The sequence below is a fragment of the Stigmatopora nigra genome, chromosome 13 (genome assembly GCF_051989575.1).
Source record: "Stigmatopora nigra isolate UIUO_SnigA chromosome 13, RoL_Snig_1.1, whole genome shotgun sequence".
Classification (NCBI taxonomy): domain Eukaryota; kingdom Metazoa; phylum Chordata; class Actinopteri; order Syngnathiformes; family Syngnathidae; genus Stigmatopora; species Stigmatopora nigra.
This window is the reverse complement of record NC_135520.1, coordinates 8,605,052-8,626,767: the sequence shown is the minus strand read 5'-3', so window position 1 is coordinate 8,626,767 and position 21,716 is coordinate 8,605,052. Positions and strand designations below refer to the sequence as shown.

The window sequence follows — 21,716 nt, the reverse complement described above, 5'->3', positions numbered from 1 at the left end:
GACCCGCACTTCCAATTGATTTGGGCCTTGGCCTTTTGATCTCTCCCACAGCACCGGGAAGACAAGCCTGGATTCTGAAAAATAGAAGACCTAATTTCTAAACATAAAGTAGTTTGTGACAAATAAGAGTTCCTCTAGAGAGCCTATGGTGGAGAGTCACGAGTAAGCACAGAATTGTGTGAATGAACATGCACAAATGATGATGAATAGCACTGTTATTTCCTCTTTTTGGTCTGTACTGACACTGTGTGGCTAAATCTTGAAATGCAGTGCAGTTGTTGAAAAACGTTTTGGCCACCACCATGTGGCAATATAAAATGCTACACTTCATTCATTCATTCGTTCATTCCTTAATTCATTCATTCTGCTTTTCCTCATAAGGGTGGCAGCATACTATTGTATATGCATGTTAAAATGACAGTATTTTATAACATGACTACTTCTCCTAATACTTCTATTCCCATGATCAATTCCACAATACTACTACTTTTTTTGTGTGTTAATGCTTAAACATCAAAATGCTTGCATATATGCAAATGGAATGAGTTTATCATGGGTAAACAGATGTTTAAAGATGCTGAGGAAAGTTCTCTTTACCCCACCCAAAATATGGCACACTCCTCCAGGCCTTCCCAGTCACTGTCACTTTAATCAGCGTTCATCCCATAACCGTGTAGGGATCAATGTCATTTGTCATTTAACACACCATGTTGGAAAAACTAAACACTGGGTCTTTAGCATATTTTATGTGTAAATGCAGCATTTCTGACTGCAAGGTGATCATGGAAAACATTGAAGGTTTGCGGCTTCTTTGCCAAACTTCAACATCTGGCGTCCTGTTGACTACAAACAAATGTCATTTTGTTATTAAACATATCATGTGATAGGTTGATGGTTAAATCATAGCACTGCTGGAAAGTTTGACAAGAAAATACTCAATTTCTTAACTTAAAACAAAGCAAACCTTAAAATATAATCCACGCCAAAATAATCTGAAATACCAACAAATATTGTATAATCTGTTTAAATGTCACATTTCTTTTCTCTATGTTGCTTTTTCATTAAAATTCTTCTGTGCAGGCACCACAAAAATAAAACTGGATTTAGAATCAAGACAAAGCAAAGAGAAAAAAAAATCAACAATTGCAGCAATAAATCACCTTAAAGTCTACGTGAACACAAATAGAAATGCTATTTTTACTTTCGAGACTTGTAAGGTAAAATGCACTCTTTTCTTTCCTGGATAAATGTATCATGTGCTGGTATCTGTTCCCTGTTGGTTCATGTTTTGCTTTTATCACATGATTTAAGTGTAAAATGTCTCCATGGGGGAGATCATTATTTACATTGGCAACGGTGCTTTGTATATCGGAGCTATTTTCAATGCACTTAAAAGGAGACCTACTCTTACTTTATGTACATTATTTAACACAAGGCTATGGCAAGATAGAAGACATACCTCTCTGTGTGTCTATTATTCCACATTTTATTTTATGTGTACCAAAATTAAATATTAACTTGTGTATCTTTTTGCGCTTGCCAGAGACTGTTAAAGTGGTAATTAAATGGAAAAACATGCTTGGGTGAAAAAAAACAATTGTCAAGAAGGGGAATATGGAAAATCAATCCATTGTGTATAACCAAATAAAACTTGGAATGACAAGTGTAAAACAAACAACCACATGTTGACCTCCAAGATAATTTTTAAGAAAACAACAACAACAACAACCATTGATGACATTGTAAACACCTTGCGGGGAAAAGACACTGAAAAAAATGGATGATAAAGCTGTCAAAATTGATAAAGTTTTAGATACATGAATGCAAAAATGAAGGTGAACAAATGCAATATCTGTAACAGTAATTTGATAAGGTCAACATAAATTACATTAATTACCAAAACATATTCTTACTATTTAAATTATATACATATATGGGCTATATTTTTATGCAACTGTGAAGAAAAGTAATCACTATGGGGTGACATAGATACCTGTTTTTAATTGTACTAAATAAACTTTTGCGCAAACTGTCTTTTGAATATTATTTGCAAAGCTTTCCATAATCATGCTAGACAAATGAAACATATTTATTGTTGTAGTGGGAAAATGTGGCTAATTTCAATACATCACGGAAGGTTAAAATGAAAGACTTGTCATATTAAATTCATCAAGCCAAATATTTAGAATTCATTACATCGAGCAACTCCCCAGTATACATGGCAGTGTAGGTCATGATTAAACTCAATTGCATTGCTACTTCTTTAAGCAAGGCCCATTGAATGAATTGGGACAGAGCAAAATCCTCCCCAATTCCCAAGAGAAACCCTGCGACATTTTACCGCTCTGTGAACCTTCAGCTACACAAGGATGGGAAAAAAAGAGGGGATGAGGGTAGGAAAACGCCGTCACATGTAACAAGGAAGATCATCCTGTGATAAACACATAGCTACACGTCCCACTGGACCCCGTTGTCTGCGCACTAAATAGCAATTGTGTCTGTGCCACTACAAGGCACCGAATCCGTGTTTTGTCCCTAGGTTGTTCGTTTGAGAGCGTCACTTTGCTTTCTCCAGACGTGCTCGGCAGTCTTTCTCGTCGCCCCTCGTGCCAGACGTGCATAATCACGGCAAGCGTGGAGGGCGCTGGAACAAAGACTGAGTATATGTAAAGCATCATATGCATGGGGCCCTTTTCTTGTAACACTTTCAGGTATTCTTATGGGTGTTTGGTTTTTTTTTAGGCTTGATGTGACACATACACAAGAAAGTAGCACATTTCAAGACTTGAAAAAGGGCAAATCCCACCTTGATAGACAAAGAGCTGATGTGACTTCTCGTTTAAAAAAGAACAGGGTTTTATTATACATTTAGAAAAAAGATAAGATATTCTTTGTTGAGTAAAAAATGACTGACTGTTTTCTTGGAATGATGAATAAGACTCTTCAAGACAAAAACATGGTCCAGGGCCTGGTCATGGTCTTCTGAGATCACTTGCCTCATTGAATTTATGAGACAATTTATTAATGATGATACAATGATCTGATTCATATATAAATAAAAAGGTTATATTGTCATATTTTACAAATGTTGTTTGGTTAAAGTGCAAGACATTGATTGTATTGAAATAAATCTCACTTGAAAGAATCAAAAGATAGTTTTAAAAAAAATGTTATAGTAGTAGAGAGAAAACTTCAATCATCAGATTTCCTGAAAGTAGGTGAATAGCAATAACAATTTTACATTGGGTTCATTTGTAAAAGTAATACTACTCCCTGATTTAAAGAATGGGCTGAACAATGGAATCCGATGTACTTTAATAGTGAATTCTATACATCTTTCCCCCTTATTATATTACATCTTGTAATGTATGAAATATGCATCCATTCTTTAAATCTGGGAGTAGTATTACTGGTCATTGATGAAAAATCACTGCATTAAATACTCAAATTCATGCAAGATGTTATAGTAGGGTAACTTTTGTTTCCCAAACATTACAGTTCAAAAACATATCTAACCTTATCAGCTTTGTAATAGCTTTTAGTGTGTGCAAACAATTCTTAATACTTTAATAATGAAGACTTATGGCTTGGCAAATAGGGTGTCGGTTTTAGGAACCACTGTCTAAATAGATGCTGTGCTGTGAATATATATAGAATTATAATCCAAAAGTTGACTGTCATGCATTAATTATGAAAGCCTCTGGATGGCAGTATAGATCCAGGAAGTCATGTTTTTCTTCTCCCATCAGTAAGGCCTCGCGGAGGCCTGCTACAACGTGCCTCATAAATGTCAACAATGATACAAAAAGGGCCATCGGGCCAGTTTAACAAACAGAAACGTCGTCAAAGTCCACGCTGTCTGTCAACACTTTGCTCTGAAACTAATTGTAAGTTTGTTTTCTTGGATTTAAAGATCAGAGAATAAGATCCCAGTGTGAGATCGCTAGGAAATGTCTTGATTGATTTGAGCATATCCTATATTGACAGGCTTTTTATTCTTTATAGTGGTTGACCTGCGTTGATGCGTTGAGTGGCCCGACAGTTTGACGTGTAGCAGTAAAGGCGTAGATGAACCACCCGCTGATCTTCTTCATTAAGAGTGTCAATTGTGTTTAAAAGGTAAGCTGATATGAATGTGGATGTTGTTTTTCCCCCCATCAATCTATCACAGGGTAGAACAAGCCAAAATATTCGTATTAAATTCACATTTTACATTCTGTATACATTTTTTGATGGTGCTTTTAACCCCTGCTCACACATATTGAGATCATCAGGGTTTTGTACAAAAAAAAGAATTATACACAATGTCAGAAATAACATAATACCTTATCTAGCCAAATGTACAGGGGCGCGACTAGGGATAGCCTAGCAGTAATCGCTAATTTTTGTGATGTTTATCCAAGAACATATCCACTACTATTCCAGGCATTGTCTCAGTTTGCAGGATGCATAAAACTTCTCTCAATTGCATGACAATTTAGCCAGACTGAGACTTCTGATGACCCTACAAGCCTCAAGGTGGCTTTTATTGTGGGTTTATTCCCCTCATAGGTTGCCTTCCTCATTGGAATACAATATACCACAAAGCACGTGCATAATTTTTCAAAGATCTGATATGATTTTGAAATGTTGAAGCACTCCAAAGTATCTAGATGAGAACATTGCAGGAAGGCTCAAGACAAAATTCAAACTGAGGCAGTGTAAGTCTTCCTAATCATCACTACATCACTGTGCTTCACATTTGCATGATAATATTATGTAGAAAATTGCCTGAGCAGAAGATGAAGATAAAGATGCTTTAATTTGAATAACTTCTCATATTGTCTCCAAAGTACTTTTACTTAGCTCTCCCATCAATACATCTGCCTCCATTTCTTTACTTTCTCCATCCCCCCCTCTCATTATCAAGAATCCCCCCCTCCCACCACTATTATTCACTTCCAGTCGGTCCACAGGCGCAGGTGGATAGGAGATAACTCGTCTGGGCGCTTTTGTTTTCTCCCCAAGACCCTCATTAATCATAGGCAAAAAGAAAGGCTGTACTTGAACATGTAATAATATGGACTGGCTGCCCCTGCCTTTCTTTGCCGCCATGCCAAATTGGAGGTGAGCGGACATAGGCAGACACTACTCCCCTGTCCCCAGACTGTCTCATCATTTAGCTATTTATCCATCTTGGGGCTTGTCTACCGAGCGTCTCCGAGCTTCTCCCGGGAGGCCTGAGAATGTTAGGGGAGGGAGGATCAGATTTGTTGCTTTGGCTTCCCCCCCACCTCTTTGATTCTGTGCCTATAAGTTAGGGATTAGACGCAAATTTCCCACAGGGCAGTGGTGGATTTGCTGGTGTTTAAGTGTTTAACCTGCCTTAGTCCTGAGAGGCAATGGTAGGCGTGGGTGGGGAATGGGAGGGAAGAGGAAGTTGTGTTTAGGGAGAGGACATGGTCAACGTCCTGAGAGACCCGGGTTGATGAAGGTAAAGCCAGGGCTGCCTTTGACAAAGGCGAGCTTATCCTTCACAAGAATTACATAGTACTTCAGTGGTTTTGAGCGGTGTAGAAAATATTGATTTTATTGTTGACTTGTTGTGGATTTGTCGGGATCAAATATTGCTGCCATTTGATGAAAACACTTCTCACTACTTTATGCTCTTAAAGGAACATATCACAAAAATGCTTTCATTAATGTTACGAGCTGCAAACATAATAAAATACATAGATTTTGTAATTCATTGCTAAAAAAGTCAATTAGGAAGTAGAAAATTACATAATGTTTAATATTTAAATGCTTCTATTGACACATTAAAAAATGGAAATGCTGTAAACATTTACCTTTTTTAAAATGCCTATAATCTGTAAAATGTAAGCAGGCTGTTTCTTGTTTTAGGGTCATGTCAGACAAGAGACCTTTTGTTGGCTATACTCTGTCAACTCAAAACGGGCCCAGACCAGCAGGAGGATCCATGTCCTGTCAAATGTAATCTAGATGGATTAGAGTGATCTGAGGGCAACTTTAGGGCCTTGGGCGTGAAGGTGTGCGCTTAAGGCCCTTCTATCTAATACAAACAGGGAAATCCTAAGCCGTGCTTGCATTGGATGTTACCAGAGAACACTTTTGCCACCACTTTTTGGTCAGTGCACAGGTGTCCTAGGCAGGCCAATGTCAACAAAGACTTAAAGATTGGCTGTCAGTGCTTCCATTAGCGGTGCTCTTAACCCTAAGGCCTTGTTCTATTTTATGACCCCTCCATTTTTCTTAAGCCTCAGTCTGATCCAATTCATTGAGTGATTACCACAAAAGGTTTTTGTGAGTTTCAAATGACGAAAAATGGCCCAAAAGTATTTAAATCCGTCGCAATATATGATTCATTTCCAGAAAATATTGAGTGTGGGTAATGTTTGCACTTTGTGTGTTGTCAAGTCTTGATAAGACTTTTATCAATGTGACACTAAGACAGTAAAGTGTCCCGTGCCTACTTGGAAGCCAGTGAAATATACAGTAAAACCGTATTGATCTTTAATTAAAGAAGCTCTTAACCCCAGCTCGCCGGCGGGCCCTCAGGCAAGCGGGTTAATTAATGCACTAATAGTCATAATATTTGTGCTGTGCACGAAAGGTACATAAAAGATTATCTATTGTATGAGCAGTTTATCAGTCCAATGATGCCAGAGCCCCGTGCTGTACATATATCACTGTTATGGGCAGAAAAATCTGCCATACGGTCAGAAGGGAAAGCAGGTGGAATACTTCCCCCTTGGGTTCACCAGCAGTTTAGCCAGACCCCACATTTTACCTCCTGGGAATATCCCCCCTCGCATCGTAACCAAGTCCGCATTGATGGGACTTTTAAAGGCACTAACGCTTTGCTACCTTGACAACGCGGCACTTGCTGTAAGCCCTCGAAAAGATCCACTTCTTTTCCAGAGAACCCCATACCGCTGACCTTTATGTTGTGTATCCCCATAACCAAGAAGGGAAGAGAAGACATGTTTGCGTGACAGGACCAACACTCTGTGATATCACCCTTTATAGCTTTATTGATTTCCTCTCCGGATGCAACTATTAACGTCGAGCTTGCCTGCCCCAGTGTTCTCCTCAGGTACGCACACTGTCTGGCACTCCCCCCTCGGGTCTTGTGGATTCTAGATGAGCTGGGCGATGGGGGGGTTGGGCGCATGCTTTTTATAATTAAGGTCAGCTGGGATGCATTACGACATTTGGAGGTGTTAAAACAGGCCCTCCTTAGAGAGTGTGTTGGCACTGCCCGTGCTCGTAAATTAGCCACACTCCCTGCTGAGGTAAAAGAAAAAAAAAACAGGAGATGCTGAAAATGTAGAAGAAGGAGAAGGTGGGCTTTGAGGTGGAGCATTAGCCAGATTTCATAAAATGAGAAATGTAATTGTCTATTCCGAATTATATGGAAGGAAAGGTCCAGGCAGGAATAATGGGCAGGTGCAAGTAGATGCCCAAAAAGAAACCTGTTTCCTGGATATGTCGAATCAGGAATTAAGCAGAACACTATTGTTTCCACTGTAAAAAGCACCGGATTATAAACCATCAATGAAGTGAGTTTATGTTCATACATAATATACTTTAAATAGGTAGGTCAACTGCCAAGGTGTGTTTTCTGTAGAATTAGAGTGGCTCCGACAAGGCGTGCCTAACAAAACCCGGGTCCTTATTGTGCACAATGAGAACACTGTGGCATGTGGACACGAGGTGTGGAGAGAACAGGGAGCAAACAAAACACAAGTGTGTCACAAACAACATGAAGTCACAAGGCATTCAACTGGACTAGTTGGACTGGGATTGCCAGCTCACACTTGTTGGGTTCAAACGGGGGCCATCAACCTTTTATTCATGGTTACGCCAATGATATTGGATTAAAACAGAATATATCTGTACTTAAGTGGGATATACGAACATACTTTTAACCTTACAGTTCAGACTGACTTTTGATGTACACAATACTGTGGTAAAAGTGTTTCATAAAGAAGAAAGAAGCAACCAAAACAAAACTAAATTATATGATCAGAACTCCAAAATGGGTGTTTCTTATTTTGTTCAATACAAATATATTTTAATCAATTAAATCTACCATAAATGTAAGAAAAATTAAGATGCTTTTTGTCACTTGTGGCAGACTCCCTGGATTCACTTTTTGAAAGCACCAATTTTGTAAGAAGGAGATGTTCCCCTGACCCCCCCCCAAAATATCAAACCGAATCTGAATTCACTGCTGAGGATAGTAGCAGTTTTTTACTCCTGTATTTATTTGACCATTATTTTCAATTGTCGCCATAAAAGACACACTTGGCAAAGGCGTCCTCAGAATGTCGGCGAGAGCCACTTAAGTGTACCACTGGGGGATAGTATGTTCCCCTCCAACTCGATAAATAAAGCCATTTTAGTGAAGATTTAGTTTTTTTTTCAGAGCTGACACTTATAGGGGTAAAGTTCTCGGCTTATGGGGATACTTTAAAGTTTAACCACTTTGCTTATAAGAGTAAACTTTGATGATACCGCATGTATAATCTTCCACAAGGTTTCGGGGTGTAGTTTATGAATACTTTCCTTTTAGATTCCAAAATACAGGCTTTAATTAGGCTTTGAAATGAGGCATAATTTCGCAAATACATCATGGCTTTATTAATTCACGCCTAAAAAATAATAATCACAATTTAGGTTCAGAACCTCTGTATACTGTGATGCTAATGTTTGCATGGGGAGTGTGTTTGACTTCACAGAACACTGAACAAGAACAAGAAGCGGAACGACTCGCTAATTACATTCGACCAGGTTTTAAATAGGAATGGGCGGACACAAAGAGATAGTTGGTCCTTCATTAAACCCGTCGGACGCAGCCTCAGTTCCCCCCCACACACACTCCTCTTGCAGCAATTTACACTTAGGCCATTGTAGTGCGACGATGGTGTTGGACCCTCCTTCTCGACCTCTGTCCTTTTTTGGAGAAGCGGTTGAAAGTATGGTTTCTCTGATTAACGACTCCAACTTCAGCACCCTGTCTCTCCAACATCGAGGTGACAGTCTCTTGGGCTCTTTATGGAAATTAACGGGACAACACACGCCAATTAGAGCTGCATTATTTAGAATAAAAGCATAACCTGGGAAAGCCACTTCAGCAAATTAATGTAAAGTGAAAAAAAATGGCCATTACCCACAACTTATTCAATAGAATGTATTATTTAACCAGATTGAACTGGCTAAATAAAGACAGTCAATCACTGTGATATCTAATTTGATAAACAAACACTTATTATTATTTATTTGAAAATCAAACCTCATTACATCATTAAATCTTTAAATATACAGGAAATGTTCTGATAAGTGTCAGTGAACTTATGCAAGATTGGAAACTGCAGTGAATAATGGACAATATGATTGTTTTTTTACTTTTAAAGAACTTTTGCTGAGCTAAAATTCACTTTTCATTGGCAAAATAATTGAACTTTTAAGTAATATAGTTTCTGCTGTCCTTATTTAAGTTTATTGTGTATAGGTTTGTTAGTGAGGACTAGATTTTGCTCCTTTTTTTAATTAGGAATGTGAAAACTATGTATTAAGCATCAACATAAGGTCTTTTGAGATCGGCTCCTTAGCCTGACACGCTGTCTTAATTTCTCCCTTTCTCTGGCCACTGCAGTGAGTATTAAAAGCAGCGAGGGGAGGGTCCTTACTTCTATGCGTCGGAATACATTGTAGAATTTGCAAAAGGGCAGTGTCTCTAGGAAATCTACTCTTTCTTTTGGAGAAAATGTCACGGCAGAGATAGGAGATTGGCACCACAAAGAGCCTAAAATAGCACCGGCTGCTACGCGTTGTCACAGGAAATTTGGGCCAAGACATTGACTTTTGTTCTGCAAAGAACTGGCCCCTGAAAGGGAGACGGGAGGTGTAAAAATTGTGATTTCGCCCCTTCGTCCCCCAGTGCTTAATGCAATACATTTGCCTGGAGTTTTTCCTCAAACATTTGGAGTTCTACACCCAAAAACGAGTTTCCTCACAAGGATCCAAAATACACAAACCTGCCACAACACCATCACAAACTGTTGATATTCATTCTCAGCTTTGTTTCTCCCAATGGGCTTGGACTGCAAAAGTAATGCATCTATGCCTAAAATTGTCTCTAAGCAATGAAGATGGAAAAACTCCTTATTTCTAATGAACACAATGTGTTCTTGGTGAAGCGTTGTTTGATCCGTCATCCAAGATTCTTCCATGTAATTCTCAGAATGCACAGGTGTGTGTCCAAAACAACTGAGTATCATAAAAGACCATTAACTATTGTCATAGAATTTAGGTTTCTTCTTCTTTTAGCACCAAGAGCTTGGTATTCAGCACCATGAGTTACATAGTGTCCATTTCTTTGACTCTGTTGGAAAGGGTTACACCTCACTATTCTGTCTTTTCCCCTATAACTCCAGTGAGTCCAAAGACTTCACTTTGCACATTTGATATTGGGGTTGCACCCTCGACAACTTAATAGGATTATGAATCATTTCTGCCAATAAAAAAAACAATCACATGGGCTGATTTAAGCATTGGCTAATTATGCCTCCATAGTTGATAGATCAAAGTAAGGTGCAGCCCCTGCAGAGAAAGGCCAGTAGGTTTACCCCGGTCAGGATTTCTTTTAATGAAAGGGTTAATCTCTTGCGGGTTGACCATTCAGGAGCAAGCAGTGTGACCAGATGTAGATAAGTACAAGAATGATCTTTGCCGAGGTGCAGTTTGAATACAACAAGAAAGGGTGACTCCATTCCAGGTCCTGAACCAGGAAAGGAAGATGTTTATGGAAGTCTACTTTATTTATTCATTTAGTACATTCTGGTCATTCTAATGAACTTTACAAGCTCCAACTGTCCAAAGAATGAAAAGACAGAATACAGTAGCAACTCTCAAATTAAACAAAAGTTTTGATTCTCTGTTTTGTTATTCTAAACATCACTGTCTTGTTTCCTTCTTTTATGTGTCCCTTTTCTTTCATAGTTTGGCTTGTTTCTTCTTAAACTTTTCTTATCTCCTCCCTCCCCTGAACATCTACTCCTTAAATTCACTTCATTTAACATCCTTCTTCTTGTCCTTACTTCCCTTTCTGACCTTTATCTTCATCGCTTTACCCTCTGTATCTATTTTTTTTACTTTCTTCTTTTCAAGTTGTTTAGAGGTGTCTAGTCTGCAAAAGGGATATGATTTAATGCAATGATCTTGTCTAAATCTGCCCAAGCTGACAACGCCAAATAGTCCTTGCAAATCTTTTCGGTTTATCCACTGATTGTGTTGTGATGTAAAATAAAAAAAAAAATGCCAGTTACCTGAATAGTTTCGTGCCCTTATATGCCCCACTATTTGAGAAGCACTGAACTAGTTCAATTCACTTGTATATTAAATTAATTCTGCCCATTGAAATAAAAATGCAATGCAATGAATCCAAGGTGACCCAAAAAAACCCTTTTTTTGTGTTAATTTTTGTCAATATATAGACTTATACATGGAGCTCCAAACACCCATTCTTTCCAATTAGGGGAAGTAGCTTAATGTTATTTAGCCTCGGCTTTTTAGACTAAACTGAGTTGTGAAGCACCTCTTATGCTTACTGTAAGCACAAATGCCCTCTTGTGAGTCATTAAACACGAATGCCTTGAATCGAGGCAGAGAAAGAGAGTGGTAGACACACAAAAAAAGGAGAGCCACTTTTATAAATACATATAAGCTGTGGTTGGCGAAAAGCGTTTGGGAATCTCATCAAGTCAGCGGTAAAATGGGCCCCTTTTGTAATTAAGAACAAATGAAAATTGCTTATCGCTTACCGAGTTACTCTGCCCGCTGTTTGGCCGCCTTCGGAGGGATTAATCAGCGGGCTATTGACATTACATTGTTCCACAATTATCATTCATATGCTCTATGCTAATTGGGCATATTTCATTATGGAATTATGGCGCCCACATACTTTGTGGCGAAACTGAGATAGACAAAAACAAACATTAATCATACACTGAAAGTAACAGAAAAATATTTCAACTGCTGATGCATTAGAAATGCTCACAAGTCCAGATGTAGTAGACACTTAAAAATGGGTTATATTAGTTATGATTCACCACAGACTAATAGTGATGGTTTGGGGTGATTATAACAATGGAACCTGAACTGGAATTTACTGCCACAGAAAAGGCTGTACAATAGCAATATGTCACAGTATTTTGCTACTTGGGAGTTTTATTGTGTTTTAATTTTACTCCGTTAGAGTGGTGTGGTTTTCTTTTTACTTGTACGACAACTTTACTGAGAAGTGTAATTAAATTATAGTATTAATTTTAGGTCCAGGTTGGAATAATTGACTCTACCACAAGATGATGAATGAGTGAATGTTGGTATCAGTTAAAATTGATTAACATTAAGATGATAAAACCTCAGAAGTTGACCGCCAACTGTGAACCATTTTTGTTGGATCTCTAAGGTTTTTTTTTCCATTTTTTTCCTTCTTTTTATTTTATTTTATCCATGAAACTTAAATTCTAAATGGTCCAACAAAAATCACAGGTTGACAGCAAACAAATAAAACCAATTAAACCCTTTTTGTGCTGTTTATAGTGTAAACATAGATTACAACTCCCTCTCCCTTCGCTTGTGTTCTGTTTCCGATAAACTCACTAAGGCACACATGAAAACCAACGCCATTGTTCTGACGGCCCGGGGCTCTTGATAAAGAAAGAGTTTGCCTAATGCTTCCATAAACAAGTTAGGCAAAGTCCAGCAGGTTGTAATTGTGTCTAATATATTTACACAGGATCGATTTCCTTCAGTGCTATCCAACCACCACTGTGACAAGCCGCACTCATTTAGCTTGGGTCACTGCGGATGAGTGTCCTCCACCGGGCCGAGACAATGGAAAGTATTGAAGTGAGTCTTAATGAGGTCATTATTCAAAAGCCATGACGAATCCTTGGAGGCTAATACCTGCCACCTCTCGATCCTAGATTCCTGACACATGTCTCTAGAGGACATGAAGAAAAAAAATAGGCTCAAAAAACTAATTTGTAAGCCTGACATTATCGTTTTTGTGTCATTTTTAAAATTTACTGACCTGGTCGTGCCACCAATTGACATTTCCTGGAATTGGGAACGTGGTCCAACTCTTCCCATATTTTGCTCTGGACTAAACTTTATTTTTAGGTTTTTGACAGTCAATGGGCTTGCATGATTCAAGGCATCATAAATTCAATTTTTGTGACTCTTGAGAGGTGTATTTCCTGAAAATGTGTTTGAATGGTTGTCTGTCTCCTTGTGTCCTGCGATTTGCTGGCATTCAATACAGGGTTGATGTCCTCTATTGCCGGTCATTGGTTAGGCTCCAGTATCTCGGCGACCCTTGTGAGGATAAGCGGCACAGAATATGGATGAATAACTCTCTGACTTGATGCTATTTTTATGTAATTTCAGAAATGATCAAAGGATTTGCCATCATCGTACTGGTTACTGGCATTTACTGGCACAAAGGATTTGGCATCATCACCTGGAATTTACTGGTAATTATGCTATTTTACTTAATCTTGGATTTTCGGATCTAAAATAACTGAGAAATACTGTAGTCACAAAAATGGACACTATGTATTTGCTGTATTACCATCATTAAAATGTTCTAAGCTAATTAGCTGATACTGTTGGTGATATCCAATTCATTTGAATTGGAGGGACTAGCAGTCATAATTCAGTCAATTCAAATCGATTGGACCTCCATCACTATCAATGGCAGTGAAAAATTATCATTTGCCACCTGCACTTAACTCTGACTGTCTACATTTGAAAATGTATCTCATACAAAAATCAAATGTAATCAGCTGTTAAGATACTAATGCAAATCATGACACACACATGAAAGATTTCAATTGATGGTGGCATTATGAACTAGTCACCTGTTTGGAGACATAAGTTGGTAAGAATTGGCAGAACAAGATTGAGGAAGCAGTAGCAGACACACCAACACCCCCCCACCGCCATCTCTTTCTTTTCCTTTTATCAGGTTACATGACTGGAGGCTTCATTAATCACCACCTTGACAGCCTCCGAAGGGGTGGGAGGCGTGGGGGCTTGAGGTTGTGTTGGGGAGGTGGGGAGTGGGGGGCTAACTGCATTTGGTCCAATTAGACGGCACAGAGACAATAGGAACAGTGAGTTGCGTCCCGTGTCACAAGCCAAGCTTTGCCTCCCTGTCATTACCTTAGAGAAAAGGAAAAAATTAACCCCTACCAGCATTTTCCTGCTTTGCCTCCATTGATTCGAGGCTTTTGTGTTGTCCCTGGAGCGTGGCGCACAATTACAGATATTATTACATCTGCATTGATTTCTCTAAGAGAGCAGAGTGTCTCCAAGCAATTAAAAAAAATTACACTTACCAAGTGGGCCAATTAAAAAGGCCCTGGCCTTTGAGGGGGGGCTGACTGCGTTGGTGTTGATGGACAAGGAGGAGTTGAGTATCAAAATGTGGCACTTTAGTTTTGATCTTCATGCATACTGTAATATATATTCAGATTTTTATGCAAACTCTGCAAATGCCAATGAGTGTCTCGGGTCACCATACAAATTTCATAGTATATTAAATATTAAAATGGAGTATTGTATATATACTTTTTGAGTACACCACTAATTCCTGAAATACTCACTTAATGTTCAAAGCTTTGTCCAGTATGCAAATGAAATCTAGCATATATGCGAGCTGTTTGGATTAAACAACAAAAAAATGTCTTTATTTACATCCTATGTATATCGGATATTAAAATGCTCACAAAGAATAAGGATAAATGAAATTTTGTTTGGAGCTGAATGTATTATCATCTGAAATGTGTTTGAAATGGATAATCACTGTTTACGCTAATCCGTGAAATATTCAAATAAATTTACTTCTTTGGGATTAAGAACAGTAACAATAGAAGGCAGTTCAAAACCAAACAAACTGGGACAAGGTTTAGGTGTCTGGTTTACAGTGGAGTAAGCCCTCCACATACTGTACGTCCTGGTCGGTATCATTAGAGGAAATGTTTTATTATTGTTTAGCTATTCAGTTCCTGATTAGGGGAAAAAACTGCTTCCTTTATAGGATTAAAGAGTTTTGTGGAAAGGTTTTGGTCTTAATTTCCACTGTAATTCAATAAACCTAAAACCTACAGAAGTTGCAAAATAATAAAAGGAACTGATGATGTAGCACTATCTATTAGAAATAGCATTTAGTGTTTTTAAATGTGAATGTGCGTACATCAATTGTAAATGTAATTAATCATAAAATCAGTTTAATATCTGTGATATAAATCGCTCAAAAAATGCCTTATTTGTACCAGTTATGCAGGCATTTTTTTCACATGACAAAATAAACCAATTGGAAGGCCTAACTAAAACCATCCGGAGTATTCCCTTTGGCTTTCATCCATAAGCCGTCGCCCTCGCACATTTCCACGTTGAGCCCCCAAAATCATTCCAGACCAGCACCTTTTGAGAAAGCCCCCCTGCTGAACTGAAACCCGAACATTCAAATGAAATTACCCAGACATGCCTCTCCTGACAGTCAACTGCGATGACACGCTTTAGGATCCCATTTTGGAGAGTGGAGGGCGGGGGCTTTAAATGCGCTGACATGTAAATGACTGGCCGCAATAGAAGCCCGAATGGGACGCGTGATTCTACATGATTTCAAGATGGGAAGACTATAGATAGTGAGATAGGCGAGAGGGGAGATTCATAGGCCGAGCATTGTAGGGTTGGACACACCCTGCCACTTTCATTATGTGGACTGCTGCATCAAAAGGTGATGTAAAGGGCCTGCTTTTACTTCTTCTGGCAACGCACCCCAGGAACTGAGGTTTACTCTAAAAGAGGAACCGGCTTTATTTAAGCGTGAACTGCTAACTTTAGTCATGGAATCAACTATCAAGTATTAGTTTATGGTAAAGCATAACAATTTACAGTTGAACCTTCTAAGTCAAACCTCGTAACAATATTCAACAATATGGATACATTTGGCGACCATGAAGTGTGTCAAAGTAGTTGTACTCGATAGTTTTTTCTTTCCTATTTTGTTTCCTATTTTAATGGGCATGTGAGGATTTTCTGCCAGAAGTGAGATTGATCAACTTTTTTTGAACAAAAGACCTTGGCATTGTGAATTCAAGCCCATCTGTTTGTCATGCTTGGAGTGCTGAGTGAAGATGTAAACGGCTAGGTTAGGTTCTCGGAGGACTTTAATTTGACTGATGCTGTGAATTTGGCCCATATGCTTGCCATGTTTGGAGAACCCAGTTGTTAGTTGGCTATGCTTGTCATTCCTGACAATGCTAATTAAAATGTCTGCATTGTCCCTACATATTCCAACTCACCTATTTGTGGATTTATTTTTAAGACCTCTACTCAGTCCATGACAAAACTACTGTTTTGCTGTGTTGAAATCATGGTCAAATTCAAATGGATAGACATAAAATCATCGAGCCATCAAATAAAAATTCTGAAAGATACAGCCTGCCTCTCCATTGCAACACTGTGTACTCGTTAAAGTCGAAACTCCAGTTGTCAGTCACACACATGCCTTGCCCTCCCTGGTTCATTGTGGACAGAGCTCAGCTCAGCTCAGCAGCTGAGGGATGCAGTTTATATGCCACCCTGGAGTTACCCAGAACCCTATCTAAAACAGATTCCATTGAGAATAGCAGTCCCTCGAAATGTCCAGACAAGTGCTCAGTAGTTGTGTTAGGAATTGGTCTTATCAATTACTTAATCTAATGTATATTAATACGAGTAACTAATCTGCAAGCATTTATTTATCAAGTATCTATTTGGCATCTGAAACCCATGTTTGTCATGCTCCGTCACAATTTTACTGCCTGTCAGTGTCATTAAATCTCTATGAAGCTCACTGGGGAAGTCTGACGTGCCTTATCATGCTGCTCAAATGTGCTCCCTGCACACAATCTCTTAAAACGCACCCATCCCTTTTTTGTCAAAAAAAAAAATGAAATCCTTCAATAGTTGACTCATAAACAGTGAATTTTTCCTAAAGCTTTATATTCAGTAAATTGCATTGTAAGGCCCCGTGACCCTTGTGAGGATAAGCGGCATGGGAAATGAATCCATGCAAACCACACACATGCAGGCGCAAAAAAAACCACACACTATTTGTGGCAATCGGTGAGCCTTGACATATTTCTTTCGTCCCCATTTGAACTATGCAGGTAGTGTGGCAAGAAACTTTCCTCTGGCAGCCAGTAAGTGCAAGGCTGTGTCAAAAATGACATGCCTCTCCCGATTCCATGTCATGCCAGGCGTATGATGTGATGGGCGAATGACGCTGCTTCCTGCAGAGACTAGCGGGAGGTCATTATTAAGCCTCTTAAATTAGCGCCAGTCTACAAGTAAACCCCCCCTCCCTCTGCCTCACTCTGCCTTTGCAATTGCATGACCCAAAACGACATGCAAACCCCCACACGGCAGAATTGACAAAGAAAACCATTTTCCAAGTTTACTTGCAGCAAACTCATTTCATGTGTGATTGAATTGTACCTGTGCAGTACGACCCATTTAAACGAGGAGTGACACATGGACGCTTGGGGAAGCAACCCATGCTGTTGGCTTTCCATGCACTCTACCAATTGGATGTCCTGTGCAATGCAATTTACATGTCTCTCTGTCACGTGTGCATTTTATATGGTTCAGCTCACAGGGGCTACCACTTAGATGGAGGGGAGGGATGCTACATGCACTAGTGTAATAGCATTTGTTCAGTAAGCTGAATGCTTTACTTGTATACGCCTGAATTCAATCATACCTATTTTTTTAAAGCCTTTTTCCTACTTACAATGAAGTCCGGTAATGTGGCGGTGTTCATCTGGCATGCGCTATTGGGAAACGGAACTTGCCGACTCAGCTGACATAGACATTAGCGAGAACTTTGGCAAGTAATGGACTGCTTCAGAGCACGGGAACTTGGGGAAATAGCAAAAGAACTAAGAAGTCTGACAACTAACTGTTCATTTTGAAACTGTGTAATAGATTGAGACTGTGTAGGACAGTATTATTGTGTGTAGGGTACTTTCATCATACTATTATTATTTTTGTTATTATTATTTTGAATTACAGTTGTGATTAAGGATGCCTCATTTTTCATTCTGGTTTCTTACAAATGAATGACATTAGTAAAGGAACTATCTCATTTATTTGAATTGGAAGAAGCTGCTGAGTATGTGGTGATGCTTTCAGGCAAGAATTTTCATTTTGGACTTCCCTAAATAAATACTTAATACTAAATAAATAAATAAAATTAAATAAATGTAAATAAAAAGAAGCTGCAGGAGTAGTATTAAACAAGTGTGTTTTAGAGTGAAAACCCCTAACATCAATAGTTGAAAGATACCCCAATTGCCAAGGTCACCCTTTAAACTCCAATGCTTCTATTTCTATTTCATTTTGTAGACCGCAGACAATCCCTGCCGTTCCCGCTACCGCTGCCGCGTTGTGCGTATGTACGTATATTTACAGGAGTGCACATAACTGGGGTCTAGGGAAAAAGCGGCGGTGGAGAAGGGAAACCATTAGGGGAATAAAGAGAGGTGCTGCCTCACAGCCGAGCTTCACAGGCCACTGGAGCAAATCAAATTGGTTCTTGTTCTGCGCTGTACACACACACACACACACACACACACACACACACACACACACACACACATACACACACACACACACACACACACACACACATCCACACGCACGTACACACACGTACAGGAATTATACTCAGCTAGAGTGGAAGAAGAGCACATCTGACAGGATGGCCTTTGGGATGTAGCATGTTTAGGCTAGCCCACTAGAGGATGCAGTCGTGACCTCCTACCCCACTGAGCCACAGGTGAGCTCATACAGGAAGCTTCACTAGCAAGTTTACTGCCACTCTTGCCCCCCCCAGGAGACCTCAGCATTCTCGTGGCTTGCTGTACTTGGCAACATTGATAAACATTACAGGGAATGTATTTATTTTAGTTTGCGTGAATGGTTGTAATTTTATTGTATTCATGTAAGCCTAATTATTACAGTAGTCTCAAGAAATCTGCGGACATAAAAATGTGGAACATTATGGTGGTAAATCAGCAATGACATTGCATTTGTAGTTTTAAAGGTCTAATGGCAACATCCATCTACCTTGCCTGCTGGTAATGTCTCATTTAGGGTCAAATCCTGTTCAAATTCAGCATCCTAATGTTCGAAATGAGATTTAAGTTATTAGTAAGATCATTGCAAAGCTGACAAATTGCCAGATAATGGCTGATAACGACCACTAAAGCTTATGAAACATAAGGTAGAGCCCTTTTAATTCTTTGGTTTTATTAGAAATACACAGTGAAAGGAGCAAAACCTTAGTCGACATAATGTTCATGGCCATATATAACACTGCAATGCCTCTAGGGCAGTATTCTTCAAAAGTAGGAATGAATGGAGGTAAAAATATGAAATGCATGCAGTGCTTACTACTCATTCCTCTTTGAAGGATTAGCACCACAAATCACTTTTGCACAATTCATTACATGGCCTGCAGAGAACATGCAGATGTGTGATGGATGCTTTTCTGCAAATGGACTGGTGCCGAATAGAAAAATGCACAAACTTTAATTAAAGAGGACCAGACATGCACACCACCATTGGAATTGTTGGTTGTCATTCTACATTTGTAAAGACAAGATCACACATTACAATGGTCACAAATCTTGCTGTATAAAACTTATAAATAAGTGAGCACCATACTTAACAATTCAGAATGATAACTATAATGTCAGCAATTGAAAATGCAGTACTAAAATGTATAAACAATTTCTATTATTTTATTTTATAATTTTATATAATTTCCAATCCAAATTGATGAAAGCAATTGGCTGAGATAGGCTCCAGCACCCCCAGTAAAACTTGAGGATAAGCGGTATGGAAGATAAATTAATGGACTATTAAAATTTCTAAAGTTTTATATTCTTACTACATTGTAAATTTAATTCCTGGATTTTCTTTTATGTCGCATGAATGCATTAAAACGATTATAAACCGTGAGAGAAAATGTAAATCATTGACATAGCATCTCACAATCCATCTCTATGTTCCCTTGCAGGTCAAGAGTCAAAAAGGAAGCAACAAAACTCAACAGCCTCTGCTGCCTGTACTTTTGTCTGAGGATGGGGGCATTAATGAAGAGCTCTCCAGCTAAATACATCTTTATTCCGCAATTAACGACACTACTCCAAGTGAGCCTTGCCGTGAGCAGTAGCTGAGGCCCCTTCAGTCAAGTCCAAGCCTTAACAGCCACTCCACCATCAATCAGACCTTGTGTCCAGTAAGTGCCGCCAACATTTATGAAATATTCATCAGATCCCCACTTTTGCTGTTCCACTCAGCCCTAATCGCCACGTTCAGGCGGCAGGCATTGTGTCACCACTTGTCTTTAAAGAAAAACACACAAAAAAACCCAATACAATGACTCTCGTGAGGGGAAGCAAATTTCAAAATTCCTGCTATTATGCCAGCCAGGCACTTTGGTATTATCGTGTCACTCACAGGTCTCTCCCACCGCTTTGGATTTTTCATTATGTATACTAAGGTCACTGCACAATCTAACTGTATGTGTAGAGTTGTGGGTTCTGAGTGAGAACTGAAAATTCTAAATATATATTTTTAAGAAGTTCAATCTAATATAAGTATGAAATTACGTAGTGCCTTTAAAATTGACTTTATGGCAGCAGAGGGGGCGATAAATTTGGCCGACTCTTTTCCAATAGAGTATATTTGCAGTTTGGCATCCGGTAGCATATTTGGCGCCAAGAAAACAATCTGAAATGATATGTAGCACTTCATTAATGGAAGAGTAGTCCTGAATAAACTTCAGGGCTCAATTATTGTAGGATTTTAGATTTTTGTAACAAGGACTTCTTGGTCATCGCGTTCTGTTCTCACGCTCCCATAGTAGCCTGTATTTGGTCCTCCATATTCTATTTTTGAATTAAATCATTTGCAAAATTCTGTGAAAATATAGATTTTCACTGTACATCAACTTCAAAAGTGAATTCTTTATAAAACACCCCTTCCAAAAGACCACCTTGACGGTTGCTAAAGGTTTTAAGACGTTGACACTTTCACTGTATGCCACACAAACATCATGTAATGCCCCCGGTTCCATTTCTTCCCCTGACTGCTATTAATGTCATTATAGAACAATGATTATGATGTACTCGTCACTCATGTCAAGCAATCACTAAAGGTTGGGACGTTCATCATCACTGTTCGTTGACTTGGAAGTCAAACACACAACGTCCCAGTTAACAAAAGCCACGGAGGATTCCACCTTTTTTCCCTCCCCCTCCTCCCCTATTTGCAATTCTTATTGCAGCTAGGAAGTTAATCTATCCGTGGCGATAACTCATTGGATGATACAGCTTAAGAGAACACGTCCTCAGTCGGCCGCCTTGCATTTTAAGCAGGGGCCGGGGTACAAATTTTCCAAACACAACTGAGCTAACACTGATTTACTGCTCCAGTTTATATAAGTCATATTAGGAATTCATGGACCTGGCGAAAAGGGATTAGAGCATTTATTTCAGGCAGGGAAGATGATCCTGTCATTAATGGTCGATACTTTCATCATCATTTAAAAACTGGAGGAATTTGCCTGCCGACGAATCACAGGC

At 39.0% G+C, this 21,716-nt stretch overlaps 1 long non-coding RNA gene across 1 annotated transcript in view; it reads left to right on the top strand.

Moving 5' to 3' along the window:
- Positions 1-3,705: 3,705 nt before the first annotated feature.
- The window catches only part of LOC144206472 (uncharacterized), a 50,656-nt gene continuing 32,645 nt past the window's right edge, over positions 3,706-21,716 (top strand). The window contains exons 1-4 of the long non-coding RNA XR_013328370.1: positions 3,706-3,887; positions 4,006-4,119; positions 13,459-13,544; positions 20,147-20,368. This is a non-coding gene — a long non-coding RNA (uncharacterized LOC144206472). The remainder of the gene's footprint in view (positions 3,888-4,005; positions 4,120-13,458; positions 13,545-20,146; positions 20,369-21,716) is intronic.